Source organism: Vidua macroura, chromosome 2 (genome assembly GCF_024509145.1).
Source record: "Vidua macroura isolate BioBank_ID:100142 chromosome 2, ASM2450914v1, whole genome shotgun sequence".
Lineage (NCBI taxonomy): Eukaryota > Metazoa > Chordata > Aves > Passeriformes > Viduidae > Vidua > Vidua macroura.
Window position 1 is genome coordinate 56,408,922 of NC_071572.1, and position 19,811 is coordinate 56,428,732.

Genomic DNA, 19,811 nt, shown 5'->3' on the forward strand with positions numbered 1-19,811 from the left:
AAATGAGCCTTCCTAATGTACCACATTCCTCAAAAAGAAGAAAGAGTTTAAAGTGTTGTATGAAAGGCAAAAGAGTGTGACTGGAAAAATCAGTCAGGTAGGATTTAATGACCTGAGCAGAAAAGGAGAGAATGAAAGGCATAATATGGAGGAAACATCTAGAATAAAACCAGATAAGAGCAAAAATGGCTGTCAGTACCAGCTCCAGTGGCAGTAAGAAATCTTCAGTTTAACATCTAATTAGAGTAAATCTAAACAGTACAATGAATCCAGTGTGATGAAGACATACCTGAGTTGACAAATACATTTGTTTAATGGAAGCAATACTGTTGAATTACCTTCACTCAAGCTAATAAACCGTATTACTCTTTAGAAGCTATTTGTCCCAGTGGAAAACTACAAAAATGCAGTAAGATGTAAGGCAGTGCAAATGCTTCTGTCAAAACAGATAGGGCAATAGGGCAAGAGAAAAGGCCTGAACAAAAAAAACTAGAGGCCAAAACAGTGTTATTTCTTTTGACAGAATTGAGTTTAAAATGGTTTTGGAAAATATAGTCCCAGTATTAACCAGTGCAGAGGATAAGAGGGGTCTTAGAACTGCAGGTGCACTAGAGAGAGCCTCATTTTACTGTGTAGTAGCAGTCATGTTCAATTTCCTTAGCTGTTCTCTCACACTGAATTCACAGTTTAGTGTGGGTTTTTCAGCACTCCTAATTGACCTAATGTTATTTCTCTTACTAAAGGCAGCTTGGCATGGAATTTCTTTATCTCAGGCATTTCAAAGTCATTAGTAATTTAATTCTCCATCTCATTTATTAATGGACCTACTTTACACTGGTACTGATTTTTTCCTGATACATTTACACAGGCATATCTCATTCTCCTGCCACAACCTCATTAAGGATGAGATGTTGCAGTTTGATTACAAACAGTAATAAGGGGTATTTTAAAGCTTATTTTTAAGCCACTTTGTAAGTTAAGTTTATACTGTCAGTCAAGCACAAGCCTGTTCAAATTCAGACATGTCATTTTTCATGATTGAGAGCTAGCTCAGTCTCAGGCTTTGCCTATATTCAAGAACACCCCAAAGGGAAAGTTTTAGACACCTCCTGGTATAATCAACCACCATGCTTTTCCTTCAAAGTTTTTGGACATGGTGAGAATGGAGGAGCTCAGTTCAGCAAGTGGTATTTCCAAAGAATAATGTTACATACTGATTTTATATAGTCAGTATCTATAATACTCCTGTACAGGTAATTTGTTTTTCATAGGCCAGTGAATTTCAGACAAGTGGTATTTACAAAGAGGGAAGAAGATAACCCCCATTTCATTGAGATTCAAAGACTGGGATATTGACAGAGTCTACAAAAGTCCTAGTCTCTCTGCTGCTTAAATACATAAACCTCTATCTTAACACCTTTTCCTCTATGACCATATTTATTACTACAGGAATTATCTGAATTCCACAACTTTTAGCAGCTCCTCTACTGGTTGGACTGAAGTTCAATAACCCTTTTAGGACAGATTCTGAGCTACTTCTGTTCTAGTTAGGCCTCTTCCAAGGCATTCCTTCCTGCTCTTCCTTAAACAAGACCATGTCTGAGATTCTCCTTTTTGTTTTCCCTCACAGGTCTGGAAAATAATATAATATAATATAATATAATATAATATAATATAATATAATATAATATAATATAATATAATATAATATAATATAATATATAATATAATATAATATAATATAATATAATATAATATAATATAATATAATATAATATAATATAATATAATATAATATAATATAATATAATATAATATATATAATATTTAAGTCTTTGATACTTACTCTTCTAGAAATGAATGGAGTTTTTTGTAGTCTTACTTGTGCTTCAAAAAAACCAAACAAAACAAAACACAACCAACCCCCCCCAAAAGAAAAACCAAAAAAAAAAAAACCAAACAAACAAAAACAACCAACCAAACAAAAAAAAAAAAAAAAAAACAAAACAAAAACAAAAACAAAAACAAAAAAAAAAACCAAAAACCAAAAAAAAACCCCTATAGGAGCCCTGTAGAAAATATTGAATAAAAAAATATTGCATTGGAATATACTTCTGGGTGTCTTCTTGCCTAAACTCCCACTCACAGCAGGACTGTTGCGAGCACCAGACAAGTCAGCCATGGTTTTGTCTTGTCTTTTGTCCTGTCTTGAAGTTTTTTGTCTTCTCTATGGTCCTTCTGGTATTTTTTTCCCAGATCAGAAATTTTCTGTCTTAACATTAAAATCAGATAGGAATAGGAACCATCAACCATTTAAACCCTGATCTTTTGCTGGCATATAAATTACAATGCGCCTTTTATTGCTGTAATACTTTCTATTTTGGCAGCACTTCCAGGGTTACAATACAAAACTTTCTGGAAAAACTCCTAACAAGGTCAATACAAAAAGTAGGCCAGTTCCCATAAAAGTTTAGTTATCCAAAAGTTATGTATCAAAGTACCATAAGTTATATATCTGTAACTTACACGCAATTCACCCTTCCAGTGGAATTTGCTTAGGCTCTCTGTACAAAAGAGGTAGACACCACAGACAAAGATCTAAAGGAGTCAGTACCCTCTGAAGTGAGCAAACCACAATCAGCATGCTCAGCATGCAGCACCCTGAAGTCAGAAATGACTCAAGGCTTAATCAGAGTAGAAAGGTGCCTAAGGCACCTGTGTGCTTGAGGGGCAAGGGAAAAGGATTCACAGGCACAGCCTAGCTGCCTGCATGTTTGGTCCCATTATGTCTGCATGCTTCTTTACTGCTGTCTTCCACTGGAGAAAGGGGATGGTGACTCTGGTCATCTCTTATCACATGGCAGTCACCTAAAAACAGTAAGCAAGATCCTGACTTTCAAACACCTTGGCTGTTGTTGTTTTGTTCTGTTTCTTAGTGGCTAGTCTATATGACTTTTTTGGCTGTTCGTTCTACAGACTAGTGAGATTTTAATCCCTCCTTACGTTTTAAGAAACATTTTTCTGAAAATCAATCTATAAAACATCACATCAGCATTTCTTCTATGCTTACACTATATTATTTGATGTATGCTTCCTTTATATTAGTACTTACAGTTCAGCCAGCATTTCTTCCAACTATGTCTTTGGCTTGCTACAGGTAAATACGTGTATATTCACATATGAGAAAATAACATGTGTATGGAATTTTGTTCTGAAATGTAAAAATCTTTAGAGTGTTGTTTTTTTTTTTTAATAAATGCATTCAACTTGCATGAAGTGGGAAAATGTAATATTTTTAGAGAAAAATGAAGAACCAAGTACACTCAGTGCTCAATAACAGGGCCATGTAAAGTTCTAGCCAATCGGTATGGAGCTCTAGTTTTTTTTTCCTGAGGAGGTGATAACAATGAAAGAATATAAGCTTCTTATCCTAATGAAAAAAATTATGTCACATCACATGAATCCCTGCTAAGTCCCTTTCAATGAACACAAAATCTCACCTTACCTGTGGAGCCTTAATTACATACAACTATTTCTGGCTCCAAATTAGCAACAACAGCAAAAAACCACACCTACAAGCCTCTCATAAAGGTAAGGCCTTCATAGATCACTCAGCTGACAACAATTAAGCCTGATTAAAAACATTGAGGAAAAGCTGTCAGGTTCCACTGTGGGCCCTGATTTTCAAGTCTCTGTGACTCACTCAATTTATTTTTTTATATAAATGTAATTTACATAATGGCAAAAGTCAAAGTCAAATTTGTTGTTTTTTTCCTTTCTTTAATTTCATAGGAATAGTCAAAAATCAGGGAATGAGGATGTGGTTTGTATCAAGGGAATTCACCAACTCTTCCCCAAATTACTTTGATTTTAATGAGACTATAAAATGTCACTATACATTGTAAGTCAAGTGTTAAAGATTCAAACCTGAAAAAGGCATAAGGATCTTTTATGTTCAGCTTTAAAAAGTGACTGTTGTCACAGCTTATATGAAGAAAGGCTCTGGCACTCAGATTCATTGGACAAGCCACTTATCCTCTGTCTCCCTGACAGAGGAAGAAACAGTCTTGTAAAAGAGCAATCTGGAAAAAGACTGCTGAGAGTCAGCAGGAGTTTCTGAACAAAGATATGTGCCTTTTACAGAATCAAAGAATTAACTAGGTTGGAAAAGACCTTTAAGATCATCTAGTTCAACCTATGACCTAACACCTCCTCATCAACTAAACCATAGCACTGAGTGCCACATCCAATCTTTTTTTAAACACCTCCAGGGACAGTGACTCCACCACCTCCCTGGGCAGATGATGCCAGTGCCCAATCACTCTTTCAGTGAAGAATTTTTCCTAATTTCTAGCCTAAGCTTCCCCTGGAACAGCTTAAGATGTGTCCTCTTGTTCTGTAGTTGCCTCTTGGTCAAAGCTGAGACATGGCGCAGGTCATTAGGAGACCAGCAGAACCCTATGTCAGCCAAGAACTGAGAAGTACAGAGGTGGTACGTTCCATGGAGAATGCCTCAATATCTTTGTAGAAAACTTAGCAAAACAAACTCTCTTCCTTTAAAATTTGCCCAAAGGAGGTAAGACCACATCCCTAAAATATAATACTCCAGTAGCTAAATTTCCTGTTCAGTGAACAGAAGACCAGACTTGTTTGGAGAGCTCAAACCTCACAAAGTGTTTTCCTTTCATATCCGCTGGACTCAGGCTGAGAACAGAGAGTTGGCAGGAACATCAGTTCCTCCCCTTATATTTATTACATGTGCCTTCACAAAGGGTTTTCTGGGATCACTGAATGTAAGCCTGTGCAAGTGCGTGGGAAGAAAAGTGCCTCTGGAGAATTGTTCTCAAAAACACTCCCAGCTCAACATGATCAACACCACTGAGGGTTGACATAGGGACTGAAACACCAAATCGAGGATCCAGATGTAATATTATCATTGAACATAATCAGTCTGAGCTTCTCCCCATATAGAAATTGTACAGGACTCCAGCTCATTGTGAAACCAAGCCACCAAGCAAGAAATTATGCTACAGACTCAAGTTAAGTGTAAGCAACAGACTCTTTGAACCATCGCCCAGGTGTTTCAGAGAAAGAATCTGAGGCACAGCCACACCATAAAATCAGCCTTACAGGCCAAGAAGTAATGCACAATTTAAATGTATATATATTTCATGAGGCCTACTTAACTGGGTGCATAAAATTCCAGTTTGAGCCAGTTATATAAATTACATGGACAGGATTACAATCAGAGTGTAAAACCACTGTATTTTTTAATACAAAATGGCTTCAAAGATGAAAATCAACAAACAGTCATTTGGTACCCAAAAAGATGATTTATAAAATGAAGAGATGATATTTTCCTGAACAAAATTTCACACTCTGAAGAGAATCAAAAGGCATTTCAGGCTGCGTACCTCAGAACTGCTGTTGAGACTATGGTACTAAGCATTCAGACCATGTCACACAGAGACCAGTATGCACAAATTGGCACCTGGGGACAATCCAGGAAACATTAAAAAATGTAAACATGTTTTGCAAGCAGTTCTTCCAGCATACAGCCCAAATTGAATCTAACTTTACAAAAGTGGAAATCTTGCAGTTGTTTAAAGGTAAATTATCTTCTGAGATGAGTTATTTTTTTCACAGAGGACAGCTAATTTACTGAGATTTGACCTCCTGCCCCTTTACTGACATGTACTGAATGTGAGTCTAGCCCAAGGGTAATGAATGGTGTTTGAATGAGAGATGCTTTACACCAAATTGTGACAAGGGTAATAGCATGTCACTGAGACTACAACAAATGTCAGGAAAAGGCCAAAATCATAATGGTTTTAGAGTAATCATTATTTGCTGGTGGAAAAACTGCAACCGATTAATTCACCACGTATCTAGTGTGAATGTGAAACAGCTTGATGTAACACGAGAACAAGTAGTGTGTCATTGTTCCCTAGTCTTAACAAATAAAGTCCAAATTGATGTAGCAAGTTACATTTCAACTGGTAGCACATTACATCCTTTGAAGAAGCACATTAAAATTCATTTTGCATTAGGTCATTTTATCTTGTTATGAATAAAAAGAACATGACACTGATTACATATTGAAACCTTTAAATTCCTGGCACATAGAATGAATACTGAATCAAACCCAGGAATCCAGATGATTTGAATAGAAGTAAGCTTATTTTACTTTTTTTTCTCCTAAAGAAAGTGATGCAGGAGAGAAATTGATTTCTAATTAATGTGATTTTTACTTTAAAAAAACTGAATTAGATTATATCTCTGACAGTTATCTTGTTCTTTCCTCAAGTTATCATGACTCAATAATGTAAGAAACAGGAATAAATGGCTTTTAATATTTTCTTTTGTTTAATACCTAGGTATTGAGTTTAGCAAGAGAGTGAGAAAGCTAATTCAAGACAGTAAATAAAATAGGTTATCAAACTGGGGGAAGAAACCTAAACTGATACCTCCTAGAGCTGCAGTCCCAAAATATTTTGTAATACTCTCCACATTGCATTTATACATAAAATTAAAGCAATTGTATACATGAATTATGTTTTTTGTTTTCTACTGAAAATGTCAAAATAACTATAAGGCTTTTAAGCTACCCAAGATTCTTGTGGCAGACATTTTAACTAAAGCTGATATATCTCTGACAGTCAGCACATCAGTTTTCTGTCCTGGCACCCACATCTTAGTCCTAACTGGACTGGATCTTACCCTGGCATTTTTCCTTGCTGTACAATATGGAATAATAAAGATAAGTGTCAGAACATAGAAAACTCATATTTATATGCTAATCCTCTATCAACCTGTTACCGTCAAAGGCCTTTAAACCCTGGAGTAACTCATTTGGGAGAGTTTATAGGATCAAAGATTAACAGCCTGCAATTTTTTCAAAAGACATGCTGGTCCATGACATCAAAACCAGAGATGTTAAATGCTACACTTCTGTTTTTCGCAGCAACTATTCCATAGGTTACTCCATACTAGTCCAAGCAGCAGTTACAAAAGAGAAAGGCTAGAACTCCATTAAAACCTCACCTCTAGCAAGAGACAGAAAGATATAGTAAACTGTAAAGAAAAGTTCCTTTACTGAATTGGAGAAAATCTGCAATCAAGGTTTCTTGGTCTAAAGATCATTATCAGCCAGCCAGAAGGTGAATTAAAATTTTTTATGGTTTAACACAAGCTGGCAACTCAGCACCATGCAGCCACTCACTCAAATGCCCATCAGTGGGATGAGAGAGAGAATCCAAGCAGTAAAACCAGAACAAAAATGTAACTGCAGTGTTGCTACTAGATGGATGGAGAGTGCTGCACACCACTACACAAAACAAGAACAAACCATGGTTAGCTGGCATTTAATTTTTCAACCATATGAAAAATATCATAAACTCACTTTCAAAACAAAAGGAAACCCCAAGTCATAATTAGCCCTAAGTTTTTTAGTTAGATTGCAGAGTTGTTTAAAATAGTTATAAGAATTACCGTCAAAATTAATACTGAGATGTGGAACAATCAGAAAAAAAAGAATTGTTACAGAGACTAAAAAATAAAAACAGTGGGCCAACACAAGTTTTATGTTCAGCAATCAGATTCTTGGTTTAAATTAGTTAGCTCATCATAACATGGCCTTCTGTATAGTTCACATAAAGATAAGAATTACAGTGGTGCTGAGGTAATGGGATAAAAATGGCATTAGAATATTAGACAACTCAAAAGTCTTGTCTAAAAAGAGACTTCATCTCAGCACCATAATTTTTTACCACAAAATTTCTTATTATCTGCTCTGTTTTAAATCTTATAATGCCTGTAAAAAATAACTTTTAAAGCCACCATTTTGATTTATTGGTAGTTTTTGGAGAACCTTTTCTGGACTCAAAGATGATCGTTATTGCAAATATTTAAAGTAATATAGAAACTTGAAATCAGGAAATGAACATGAAAACAAGAAAAAGATGTTCTAGAATAGCAGTGTCGGAATTAAACCAAATAAGCTCTTTTTTTTTTTTTTTTTTTTTTTTGCTTCTTTTAAATGCCTCACCCAGAATCACAGCTTAATATCAGAATATATTTTCTAATTAAACATGAATATATCATTTCATATAACTTAGAGCTTTCATCGTGTAATTGCAAACTTCAGCCAGTTAGCCTAGTATCGAAATATGGACCTATGCACCTTTGATATTGTTGTGCAGTTTGTTTAGAGTGCTTACAATACAAAACCAGAGAAACTTTATTTGTGTTAAATGGCATCACTTAAAATCAGTTTATAGCCATCGTACCTGGAACAAAATGTGAAGAAATCAGACTCAAGTATCTGTTTTAAAATAGTAATGCAGTCATAAAATAAAATACAGATAACAGGTTTTGTTATTTTTTGCCATCACACACAACCCATCTGAAAGACAAAGAAAACAAAAGGTTGAAGATGCTAATTTTAACAGCTCTTAGTTAACAGCCAGAGCTCCACAGATCTCTCTTAGTATTCATGAATCTATGCTGACTTACACAAGGCCAAGATTCATCTTTTATTAAAACATAATATGTGAAATGAACATTCTTTAATTTTCTTTCAAATAGCCATCTTCAGCTCTGTTAACTCTATTGAATTACACTCTGTATCATCCAGGTCATATCTCATTTCCCAGTTCTAAACATCCATCAAAGACTAAAAGGTTCCTGCCTATTTCACACATTTTTATATTATAAAGACTGACAAGATACAAAATTCAGTTTGTGAAAATCTAAACAGAAAAGATTTTAATGCCAATGTCAGGCACAGTAACATAAATGACATCACAAAATCATTAAATCAGATTAGCAACGATTTTTAAAGAAATTAATGGCATTACATCCAAGCTACAAAGAAAATGCAAGGGGGAAAAAAAACATACACAAGGAATAAGCTGTACTCTGCTTCCGCAGGAACATTTTTTGGAGCAGCTGTACAAGTTTCCTTGTTGCTCTGCCTTTCCCTTACTGTTTTAGCTTTTACTTTGGCTATTCTACAATTTTGTAATTGTAAAATTACATCCACAGACAGTGGATGATACCATTTAGATGAGATCATATACTTACTCTCAAAATAGATTAATATGATTTTACAGTGCACTAAAATCATATGCAAAAGTCATAAGTTCCTTTGAATTAAGGAAAAAAAAACTTAATATTGAAAAGAAAATGACAATGGACAAATAAGCATATTGTCTAGGAACAAAATTTACACCAAGATCTGGAGTATATTAGTCAAATAAATAGCCTCAGTGCAACAGAAAGCCTTATTAAAAGATTGATGACAATAAGCAAGCAATCTATTCTGAAATTATCAGCTTTCTCTGATATTGAGTGGTTCTTAATAACTCTCAGCAAAAACTTAACAAATTCTGGGGCTAACAAAATAATTTTTCTCTCTGTCATAACCAATGCAAACTTAACATTCAACTAAAAAAGAAGTTTTTATTATCACATAAACCCTAATGTAAATTTCACATCTACATATAAATTTTAACACTTGAAAATGTTGTATGAAGAATAGAGTATTGGTTAAACTTCTAATGCTTTGATAATAGTCATTGACCATTAATGTTTTTCTCCATGTCATGTCTGTATATCACAAATCTTTAATACACTTCGGCTCACAAGGATAAGAAATTTAAAGAATTTCCATTTCCTTCGCTACTTAGCAGTATCCAAATAACACAAAGTTTGCACAGAACTCATAAGTGTCCAGGGAAGGGCCACAAGGTCAGTGAAGGGTTTTGAACAAGAATCCTGTAAAGAGTGGCTGAGGGAGCTGGGGTTGTTCAGCCTGGAGAAGAGGAGGGGGAGGGAGAACCTTATTGCTCTCTAAAACTACCTGAAAGGAATATTTTATTTTATCAGACAAATATTTTTCCAAGTACTCTAATTTCCCTGTTTCTATGTACAATGCATCTTTTCCTTATCCTTCCTCCAGTAACTTCAACTGGCTGCCTGGGTTCACAAACTCTACAAAGTCATCTCAAAGTAACAGGAAAAATATATTTTATTTCTGGGTCCTCTGAGGTCTGGGCCCCTGTTCAATGCCCTCCTAGTCCCTGCTTATACTGCAAACTCCAACACACCCTGTCTCTTCTTCATCTGCTCTTAACACGTCTCTCCAGTAGACCTCTCTTAGCTGACTTTTGGGAAGGTCGAATCCCTCCCTCCAAAAGGAAGTTTCTGTTGAATCAAAGTACCAACAGCTGAACAATGAAAACATGCAACTGTTACAGCTTTTTACCATGTGTGTTGCAGAACAAAGATACATTTAAAAAACCCATCTGACACAAAGCCTTCTACCACTTTACTTTAGCCTCCAAAATAGCTTCCTGGAAACAGGGTAGAAGGTATCAGCCAAATGCTAAGATGAAGGACCAACTCCAAATCTACCTATACGGAAGAAAGGAATCCCAAATATTTGTGGTAGGAGTATGACATTACCACAAAGCCACAATGGCAGAGAGCAGTGTCCCTTCCTCCTGTTGAAGTTGGGGTGCTGCACACTGAGCGTCTGGATGAAATGGAATGGAAAGGCAGTAAGATTAATCTGGTGATAAGGTATCGACAGTGGAAAGTGCTGAATTCAAGTTTGTTTAGGATTTCCTTACTTATCCCTCTAGGGTGTATTACCCTCTTCAGCTGCATCTCTTCACTGAGCATAGATGAAATATCAGTAAATATGCTTTTAAATTTGAGGCCTAAATTTAAGTGGGATTAATTTGGACCTAAGTACCAGTACTAGATAGGCTTGTCCAAGGTAAAGGAACTCCTCTGCTTAGTGACAGAGCTCTGGGGGGAGGTGAGTAGGCAGAGCATATATCAAGGAGAGTAGGAGGCTAACTATTGGAATTTTATCCTACCTTTGCTAAGACAGGCCCAACAGGCAGATACAGATGATACAGAGGATTCCTTATCCTTTCTTCATTCCATATGCTTTCTTCACAGTAACTTTAAGGGGTAAGGGACAATGATGAAAAGTTCCTGCTGGATGCAGAAAGTAAGTCTCCACTGTGACTGCCCCACCTTCCTAGTGCCCTGGTATAGTAAGTACGAGGTTCTGCAAATGGAACCAAGCAATGACAATGGCGATGTTGATCTAGGCCAGATCAAAAGTAGTTTTCATGTTGGAAGGAAAAACCTCATGTTAAAGAACATTCTTAGTTTTTGTATTTTAAAGAGGATTGCTGTCCTAGAACTTTCTGAAATACAATTAAAAATACCAAAGCAATGATCTGGAAATTAAAAACACAGTTGACATATGAGGATGAAAATACCTTATGGAGTGAAGTAGAATTTGGCTGTTTCAATTCAGATTATTTTCTTTGAACCCAAAATTTCCATTTCTCACAAATTTTGGCTTAAGACAAAATTTGGCTTTTCAAGACAGCTGCCTTGAAAAATCTGAACTCACTTAAAACTGCACCTATTTTTAGTTAAAATATTTACTTTATTTTTTTAAGGAATTAATGCTCATCATTTCATGTTCCTCTTCTTTAGCATTCTATGTCATTACTGAGGAAAAAAAATATGGGATAGATCACTATAGACTAGCAAATCAAGGGCAATTTATACTCTCTGAGATTCTAAGACAAATTTCCACATATCTATCTGAGATTCTAGGACAATTTTCCACATTTCAATTTTCCACATTCCTCTTTGTGAAAAGTTTCTCACAAAGAGAGAAAATTCACTTGAGAAAGGTGAAATGATACATTTTAGCCAAATATTTAAAGGCCAAATAAAAATTGACCTTCAGAATGACTGCTTTTAACTTTCTGTACCTGTATGTGCTAGTGATAGGTCTTTACCTGTTGCAGTTTGTTTAAACAAACTAAATAGTTTGGTTCAGAATCACAAATCATTTTTAATCATTTTTTTCAGCAACAAATGTACTAATGGAATTTCACTGCTCTGAGATTAAAATCTAAAAAATATAGTACACCCCTCCTTTTTTAAACATGCCACTTGGTTCAGACTCTAGCATTTGCAGTAATCCCTGGCAACACCAGATGTAACATCAGATATCATTGATGCTCTGTTCAGCAGGAAGAATTCAACTACACACATTTCTGCATAAGAAGTAGGCTGAGAAAGTCTTAATCCTGTTATGTCATTGTCCTGATGTGCCACAGGATTCTGGCTCTCGAGTAGGAGCCAAGTGAATACATTTTCTGTACAATTACTTCGATAGCACCTGCATACTTCAAAGCACATAGAAGTGTTATAGCTCCATGAACATTTATTCTGAAGTGTTACCAAAGTTGATTGCAATGATTTTAATATATTTCTGTATCTACTTAAAAATTCCATTGCTCCATGAAATCCACATTAGTCCTTCAGCCTTTCAAGTGCTCCATTCCCTTTATAAGCCCTCCACTGAACTCACCAGTTTGTCATTATCTCCCTTGAGCTGTGAGCCCTAAGCTGGACACAGGACTCCAACAGGCCTCCTCCTATATGCTGAAAAGAGATGAACAATTGTCTTCCTGGAGCTTTTGCCTTTCTTGGATGCAGCCTAGTATGCAGCCAGAATTCCTCTTCCTAGGAACTGAATATATTAGATTTTTTCAAGGTATTGGAGTACTGTACTGGCCATCACAACTTCTGAAAGCTGATAGTGGCCTTTTAATAACAGTAGCCAGCTCACCTTTGAATGCATTATCTGTATATGGGCAGTTTACTAAATTAATCTCCAACTCAACCCTCCTTGATGAAAAACTGCATATAATGGATTAATTATATTAGCAGGACTTTGTGATATTACAGCATCTACTTATTGACTGGAGTGGTACACAAGATGCATTAGTAGAGTTTGTCAGCTTTTCCAAGAGAGATACTCAGATGGTCACAAAAAAGTGCTGGGCAGGGTTTTTCCTAAGAAATTATTTTGACCATCATCACAGAAAGTAATGGCGTTTTGTTCTACAAAAGAATGGAAAATATTCTTTTTTTATCTTGTTTAGGCCAGCAAGAAATAAATTTAACATTGTTTCTTACTGGTTTGTTCCAGAACAGGAAAAAAATTCTTTTGCTTACATGAGCTGGTAATGCTGTTGCCCTTTTATTTGACAGGCCTGCTTGTACTGCGTTCCTGTAGACATCAGTTTGTTCTGTTCTCCTGTTTGAGAGAGATGAAAATCTTTTGTCTTACCTATAAACAGGATCTCTTAACACATAAGAGCAAAGAAATCACACTTTTAAAGACAAAAATAGGCATTCCAGAAGTCCCTAGGTAATTTCAAGCCTGTGTCTCAAGATGAGAGCCTGAAACACTAAATTAAAGAGACAAACCCAGGCAGTATTTTTTCAGCAGTTCCTGTTTATGTTGCTCTTTCTTAATTAGCTAAATATATATTGACAAATGTGGAAATGAACTGCTGGCTTGCAGGACCTTCACACCTTCTGTGGCAGATGGAATTTGGAAGTCTTGGTTCCAGTGAATGTTTAATATATTTTTGTAAAGATAAATAAAGGAACATGAAAGAATGAATGCATTACTACTGTATCTTGTTTAAGCCAGTTCCTTACAAAGCTGGAAACCAGATTCAGTCCTAAGTCAGGACAGGCAAATCAAGACAGTTTAGGTCTCAGTGTTAGGTCATTAAGGTGACAGTAGAGCCTCATTTTCCTATGAAGATTCGAAAATCTCTTTCCTCCAATCTTCCCTCCTTCAAAATTTAGGTGTTTGTATGGTGAGTTTTGCTTTAGTGTAATTTTGAATCATTACTAGTACTTAATAAAGAAAATAGATAACAATAACCAATACTGCATCGATTATCTTTGAAGATTTTAGATCTTCAAGGGAAAAAAAATATTTAAACCCTGTAGCTGTAGTTCCCTATTCTAACTATCTACAGTTGAATTTTTGAAGTTGCAGTCAATGAAGTATTTGCTTTGTTCACAGAGAGCAAAGATAAAGACTGATTACTAAGCAGGAAAGGGTCATCTAGGTCTGCACTACTCCCCTTTCATGGCACTTGAAAATGTAGAAGGAAGTGTTGAAAAGGCCAATCTTGTTTCTCAACTTCTGTATAAGAAAGAGCACTGCAATCTCAGGCTGACCCTAATATTTTCTATTTAAGCTGCTGGAACAAATGAAAATATTAAAACTGTAACAATAAGAAATTCACAAGGAGGACACAACAAAGAGAGTAAGAATAAGAGGGAAAGGCCTCATGAAAAGAGAAGAAAAAGAAGGAGGCAAATGCCCCCAAAGTGACAATTGTAGAGGAGGCACTCTGTGTGTTTGACCTCTGCTGCAAAAGGATTTTCTGAGAGAAATAAATATACCTATTGCTTGGGACTTTAAAACAATTGTCCCTGAATATTTTACATGGCCTCTCTAGTCCTTTGACAGTTGTTGGAAACTTTATTTCTAAGTCTAAATAATATTTAAATGATGTCATGAAATTCAAAGAGTCTGACAGTTGAAAGGAGAGGAAAACAGTAGAAACAGTTCTGCCAGTAACATATCAGATATTTTATTGAAGCATTTGGAACTAATAGGATGCAGAAAATCTGGAAAGTAAAAAAAAAAAAAAAAAAAAAAAAAAAAAGTTTGCCATAGCAACCATCAATTTACCTGATTGTTACAATGCATTCTAACTTAAAGAATTTACAGAAACTGTAAATGACTGTGCTTCCCTAAAAATATTGCATTACAAAGCTACTGTTACTCCAAGCTCTCAACTATAGTCAGGCAAAGATTTTAGACATTTGTAGAGCTTCACAGTTCTTCTATCCTATAACTTGAGAAAGATAATTAAATAAACAAATTAATCCATATAACAAACTTTTTGACATCTTTGAAAGCACTTACACAAGTCTTAAATTATTAATATTTCCAAGATAACTTAAGCTGTGATCACCATTTTTCTGGTGGCAGATATAATGCAAATAAAGCACAGAGAGAGGCAATGTCATATTCAAGATTAAGATATTGATGTTCCTTCTAGTTTATTACATGATGTTGCCAATTTGTTCTATTTTTCTAATTCTTTGTTTTGATTAGCAAAGGCTGCAGTGTCTCAGAAAGTCTTTGAGGATCAAGAGGATGTTCTGATAAATGCTATTGTCACTAAATGGTGAAAGGGAGAATGTATCATCTGCACACTACATGCACCACAAGGAAGCCTCTGAGCTTCTTGCATGAACGTGGCTCAAATACACACAGTAAATCTACCATGACAGGATACACAATTTGTCATTTGTACAAGCATTGTTCATGCAGTGCACAGCACAAATACATGGGTTTTTTTCCCTCAGAAAATCCTGGATATAAACAAGAGACCCCTATGAAAATCCTAGCAAGTAGGGTACATCTGATGAGAAACAATGAATGCACCATCAGGTTTTATGAACTACCTCTGTTAAGACATGAGCTCACTGATGGTACCTATCCTTGCAATAAAAATTAAGTTAATGAATGGAACTAAATCTAATAATAAAGTTATTTAAAAGAGTATAATTTGTTTAAGAAGCAAAGTTAAATCAGTTTTGTTTTTGTTATGGACATATCACATTAGCCATATAAAAACATCCATTCTTCCCTTCTGTTCCACAGTTTGAAAGTAAATTTTTCATTAATAATGGAGAAATCCCAGAATAATTTTACTGTACAACTCATTTGCCTTGAGGAAAGCTCTGAATATTGGAGTGTTTGAGGAAAGCCTGTATATTGGACTAAGCTAGTAAATCTCAAAACTGGTGAAGGTCAGTGATCAAATTCATCAACTCCCATCTACTCTGATGATGCAAGGACCTAGCAGCCTGCACAGGTAAGTATGATTTAAGGCAGAATTCTGTTTCAATGCTAGTATAAAAAGGTAGAGAGATAGATAGATAGATAGATAGATAGATAGATAGATAGATAGATTATATAGATAGATCTAGATCTAGATATAGATGATATAGATATAGAGAGATATAGACAGAGATATAGAAAGATGTAGATAAAGATTAGATATATAGATATACATACATAATGGAATCATTTGACTCACAACAGCAAAAGTCTATGACTATCTGCATGCATACAGTGTAGATATTGTTTATATAAAAACTATTCCTTAATGTTTATTCTTTCTGATTCCCCAGGATACCACTCATAAGAGGTCCTAACTAAAGGGGAAAAAAGCCCAAAACCATAAACTGCCCCAAAGAAACAAAACAAAATCATTACTTCCTGTCTAGTTAGGCTAGATACTCATGATAATCTCATTTGCCTAGCAGTAAGCACAATAATGAAAAAATAAGAGCTGTTTTAGATTAAACATCAGGCTATTAAAAAATAGAGATAAAAGGCAGCATTAAATAGTGCCATAAATCTTCTACAGAGTTTTAAAGATATACTCAGTTAGTTACATTCAGTTATAGCAATGGACACTCATAAGCAGGTGTCTGCTAAAAATTGGCACCCAGCAGCCTCTCAACTGTCACATATGTTTAGATCTCTTAGCCATAAACCCCTTTTTTCATATATTTGGAATATTGCTGAAATAAGCTATCAGCTATTAGCAGTCTCACGCTGTGAAAATACCTTTTCTAAAATATTTGTACTTTCTAGTCCCAAAAATTTCTGCTTTGCAATGTTTCTAAGGACATATTAGCCTTTGTTACTGACTCCTATATAAAGACAATCTTCACAACCCTGTAGAATGAATACAAAAATAAAACAATCTATTAGAAGAAAAAAATTATCTAACTGTAGAGGCATTCATCTTGTTCTGTGGAGATAGGCTGAGAGAGCTGAGATTATCCAGGTTGGAGAAGAGAAGGTTCTGGGGAGACCTTAGAGAAGCCTTTCAGTACCTAGAGGGGGCTACAAAACTGAAGAAGGAATTCTACAAGAGAATGTAGTGATAGGACAAGTGATAATGGCATTAAACTGAAAGAGGGCAGATTTATGTTAGATATTAGGAAAAATTTTTTTATTGTGAGGGTGAAGGTTGTTCAGACAACTGGAAAGGTTGTTCAGACAAATTGTGGGTGCCCCATCCCTGGAAATGCTCAAGGCGAGGTTGATAGGTCTTTGAATAATCTGGTGTAGTGGAAGGTGCCCCTGCCAGTGTCAGAGGGGCTGGAACTAGATTATCTTTAAGGTCCCCTCCAACCCAGGACATTCTATGATTCCATGATTCTATGATTCATCTGCTAAGTCCAGAATGGACTAAGTTCCTATAACAGTGTCAGTAAGCAATGTTGAGATTGGTTGCTGTCTAAGATTTTAAGATTTGTGTAAATGTGCTAGTGAAATAAGAGTTTAAATAGATATCATTTTATTATTATCTCATATGGGAATTTAATTCAACAAAATATTGTACATACTCCCTTACCTAACTGGATATTGGACCATCCTGTATCACTTCTTTTTAATGTCACATAGTGTAGAGGAACTAATGGAAATTCTTCATTTTCAGCACACAGCAAGCTCTGTGAAGGATAAGAATTGATGTTGTTATCATGCCAATCAAAGCTAAAAGATTTTTTGAATGAGTACTCAAATCAAGCTGATACTAAATGTCACTTCTTTCCTACCTCATTGCCGAAAGTGCTATAAATTTTAAGTACAGTTATCAGGAAAAGAGGCTGTGTGCATTTTGGAGGAACCACCTAAGCTTAAATACTGAAAATTAAAATGGAATACTTGAAAAATAATTGAAAGTAAAAGCAGCAGTATTCAATAATTTTAATTTTATTATGAAGAATTAAATTATTAGAGTCCAAAATGCAGTAGTTACAACACATATAGATAAGAAACTACCTTATTTTACAAAGTATAATATGCACTAACTTGTTCCAGAGAATAAAAATATTCTGTGACAAAATTGTGATTGCATCTAAGGGTGTCTCAGAAAAATATGAAAAATTAAAAAAAAACCCAACCAACCAAAAAAACCCCCACCACCAACAGCAACAAAACATAAGTTAAGGAATAGATCATTATCTGATAGGTATGTCACTTGATAGTAGTAATAGTTTTGGCTTTAAAACTTTTATTTCTCTGGGTAATATGGAATAAAGATAGACCATTACGTTTTGCAGATATGCGTATTTACCAGTATTGCAAAAGCATATTATACAGAGTAAAAATGTAATTTAAAGATTTGTTCAAGATAATTGCCAACAGTAAAAGACCTCTAACTAGAACCAGAGTTCAGTAGCTCTGCAGATATCTTAATGGTCTGGATACAAATCTGAGCTAGGAATAAAGATATAAACATTTTGTGTAAACAGTTTTAGAAAAAGAAGATAGGGAGGGATTATGTGAATTCCTTTTTCAATCAATCTTATCTTGCAAATCTGCCTGCAAATAGCATCCTACCTGAGGCAGAAGGCAGAATTATCTTCTAAAGAGGCATAAACTGTGTTTTTATTGGGTCAAAACCACCCAGACTTAGTTCTATGACCCAGTTACATGGAAAGCAACTAATTTATTCATACCAGAATCTTTGAAATTTAATAAAAATATGCACATCCATATGCCAATTAATTTAATATATTTCCTCTCTATTGGCTATAAAGGGGTAGACTGTAATTTGCACACAGACTTGTAACATTTAAATATCTAACTTAGGCAAAGGGATCTCATCAACCATTTCTATGATACACAGTCATAGAAAGCAAAGAAAATTACTTTATACTTAACCAGATAAAGAAGTGTGTGGCATTTACCAAGCTAGGATTCTACTGGATTTTATTTAAGGAGCAACTAACTGTCACACACACACACACACACACATATATATATATATGTTATGATTTTAACCCCCTGTGTTCTCAGAGGCATGTCCATACCTTCAGTGGTCAGTCCAAATGCTAATATCCAAACCTGACCACTGATTGGTTTGACTCAACTTCTTGAAAAAATTCACGTCCATGTCAAACCACAATACTCCACTCTTCGCCTCTGAGAACACACATTTCTAAAATTATTATCAAAATTACATTTAACACAGTTCTATATAAAACAATAACCTAATACATGCTTTGCTCTTATTCATTTTTGATTTTATCTCACAGTTTTCATTTTATCATTATCTTATCTTGCTCAGAATTTCATTCCCGGCCAATGCACCAAAAATGTTATGGTTTGACACTGGTGCAATGTTAGTGTTTTTATGAAAATATACTTTCTTAACATAAATGTTGTGAGATGTTATTAGGAATAGAGTAGAGCAAGCTTAAGTTTAATAACAAAAGAAAAAAAAACTTTATTAAACTACTACTACTGTAAAAGACACATATACTAAATTCAGAATGAAGATTCTCTAAAACACTCTTTTTCCTACCCAATTTCTAAAACAACTACAGTGAGATATCACTCGGGATTCCTGATTAAGTTGCAACTTTTCAGATAATTAATACTCAGTCTATTAAGGCAGAGAGGACTCTTTCTTGCACCATAGACTCCCTAGGAAACAGTTGCTACTTCCTGTGTTTCCATATCACACATGGCAACTGCCTGGAGAAAATCTGCTTGTGTGACATTCTCTTTTCTATGTCACAGTGCTCTTACTACTATGCATGGGCAGATTGTTTATAGGGCTTTTTTAAGGATGCTTTGCCACGGACTTAAAGAGGTAACAGTTTAGTTTCTTATTTTGGGACTACAGTCGTCCCCCCCCCCCCCTCCATTTCTTTCCCCCTGGGGCTGAGGGTCTAAGAACAGAGATCATTTTTTTCTTGAAGACAGAGGGTATCACTATTCTTTTTTTTTTAGCTTTTTTCTGTTCTTGCCATTCCAGTGCTGGTATTTGCTGAAGCAGGTCTCTTTGGTTTATTAT

The 19,811-nt window shown here is 35.2% G+C and overlaps 1 long non-coding RNA gene across 1 annotated transcript; it reads right to left on the reverse strand.

Moving 5' to 3' along the window:
- Positions 1-11,497: 11,497 nt before the first annotated feature.
- Positions 11,498-19,409, reverse strand: LOC128803609 (uncharacterized). The gene is made up of 5 exons (XR_008435773.1): positions 19,317-19,409; positions 17,361-17,457; positions 13,063-13,144; positions 12,413-12,486; positions 11,498-11,538 (listed from the first exon to the last, which is right to left on the reverse strand). It is a non-coding gene; the product is annotated as an uncharacterized LOC128803609 (long non-coding RNA).
- Between the last annotated feature and the right edge of the window lie 402 nt (positions 19,410-19,811).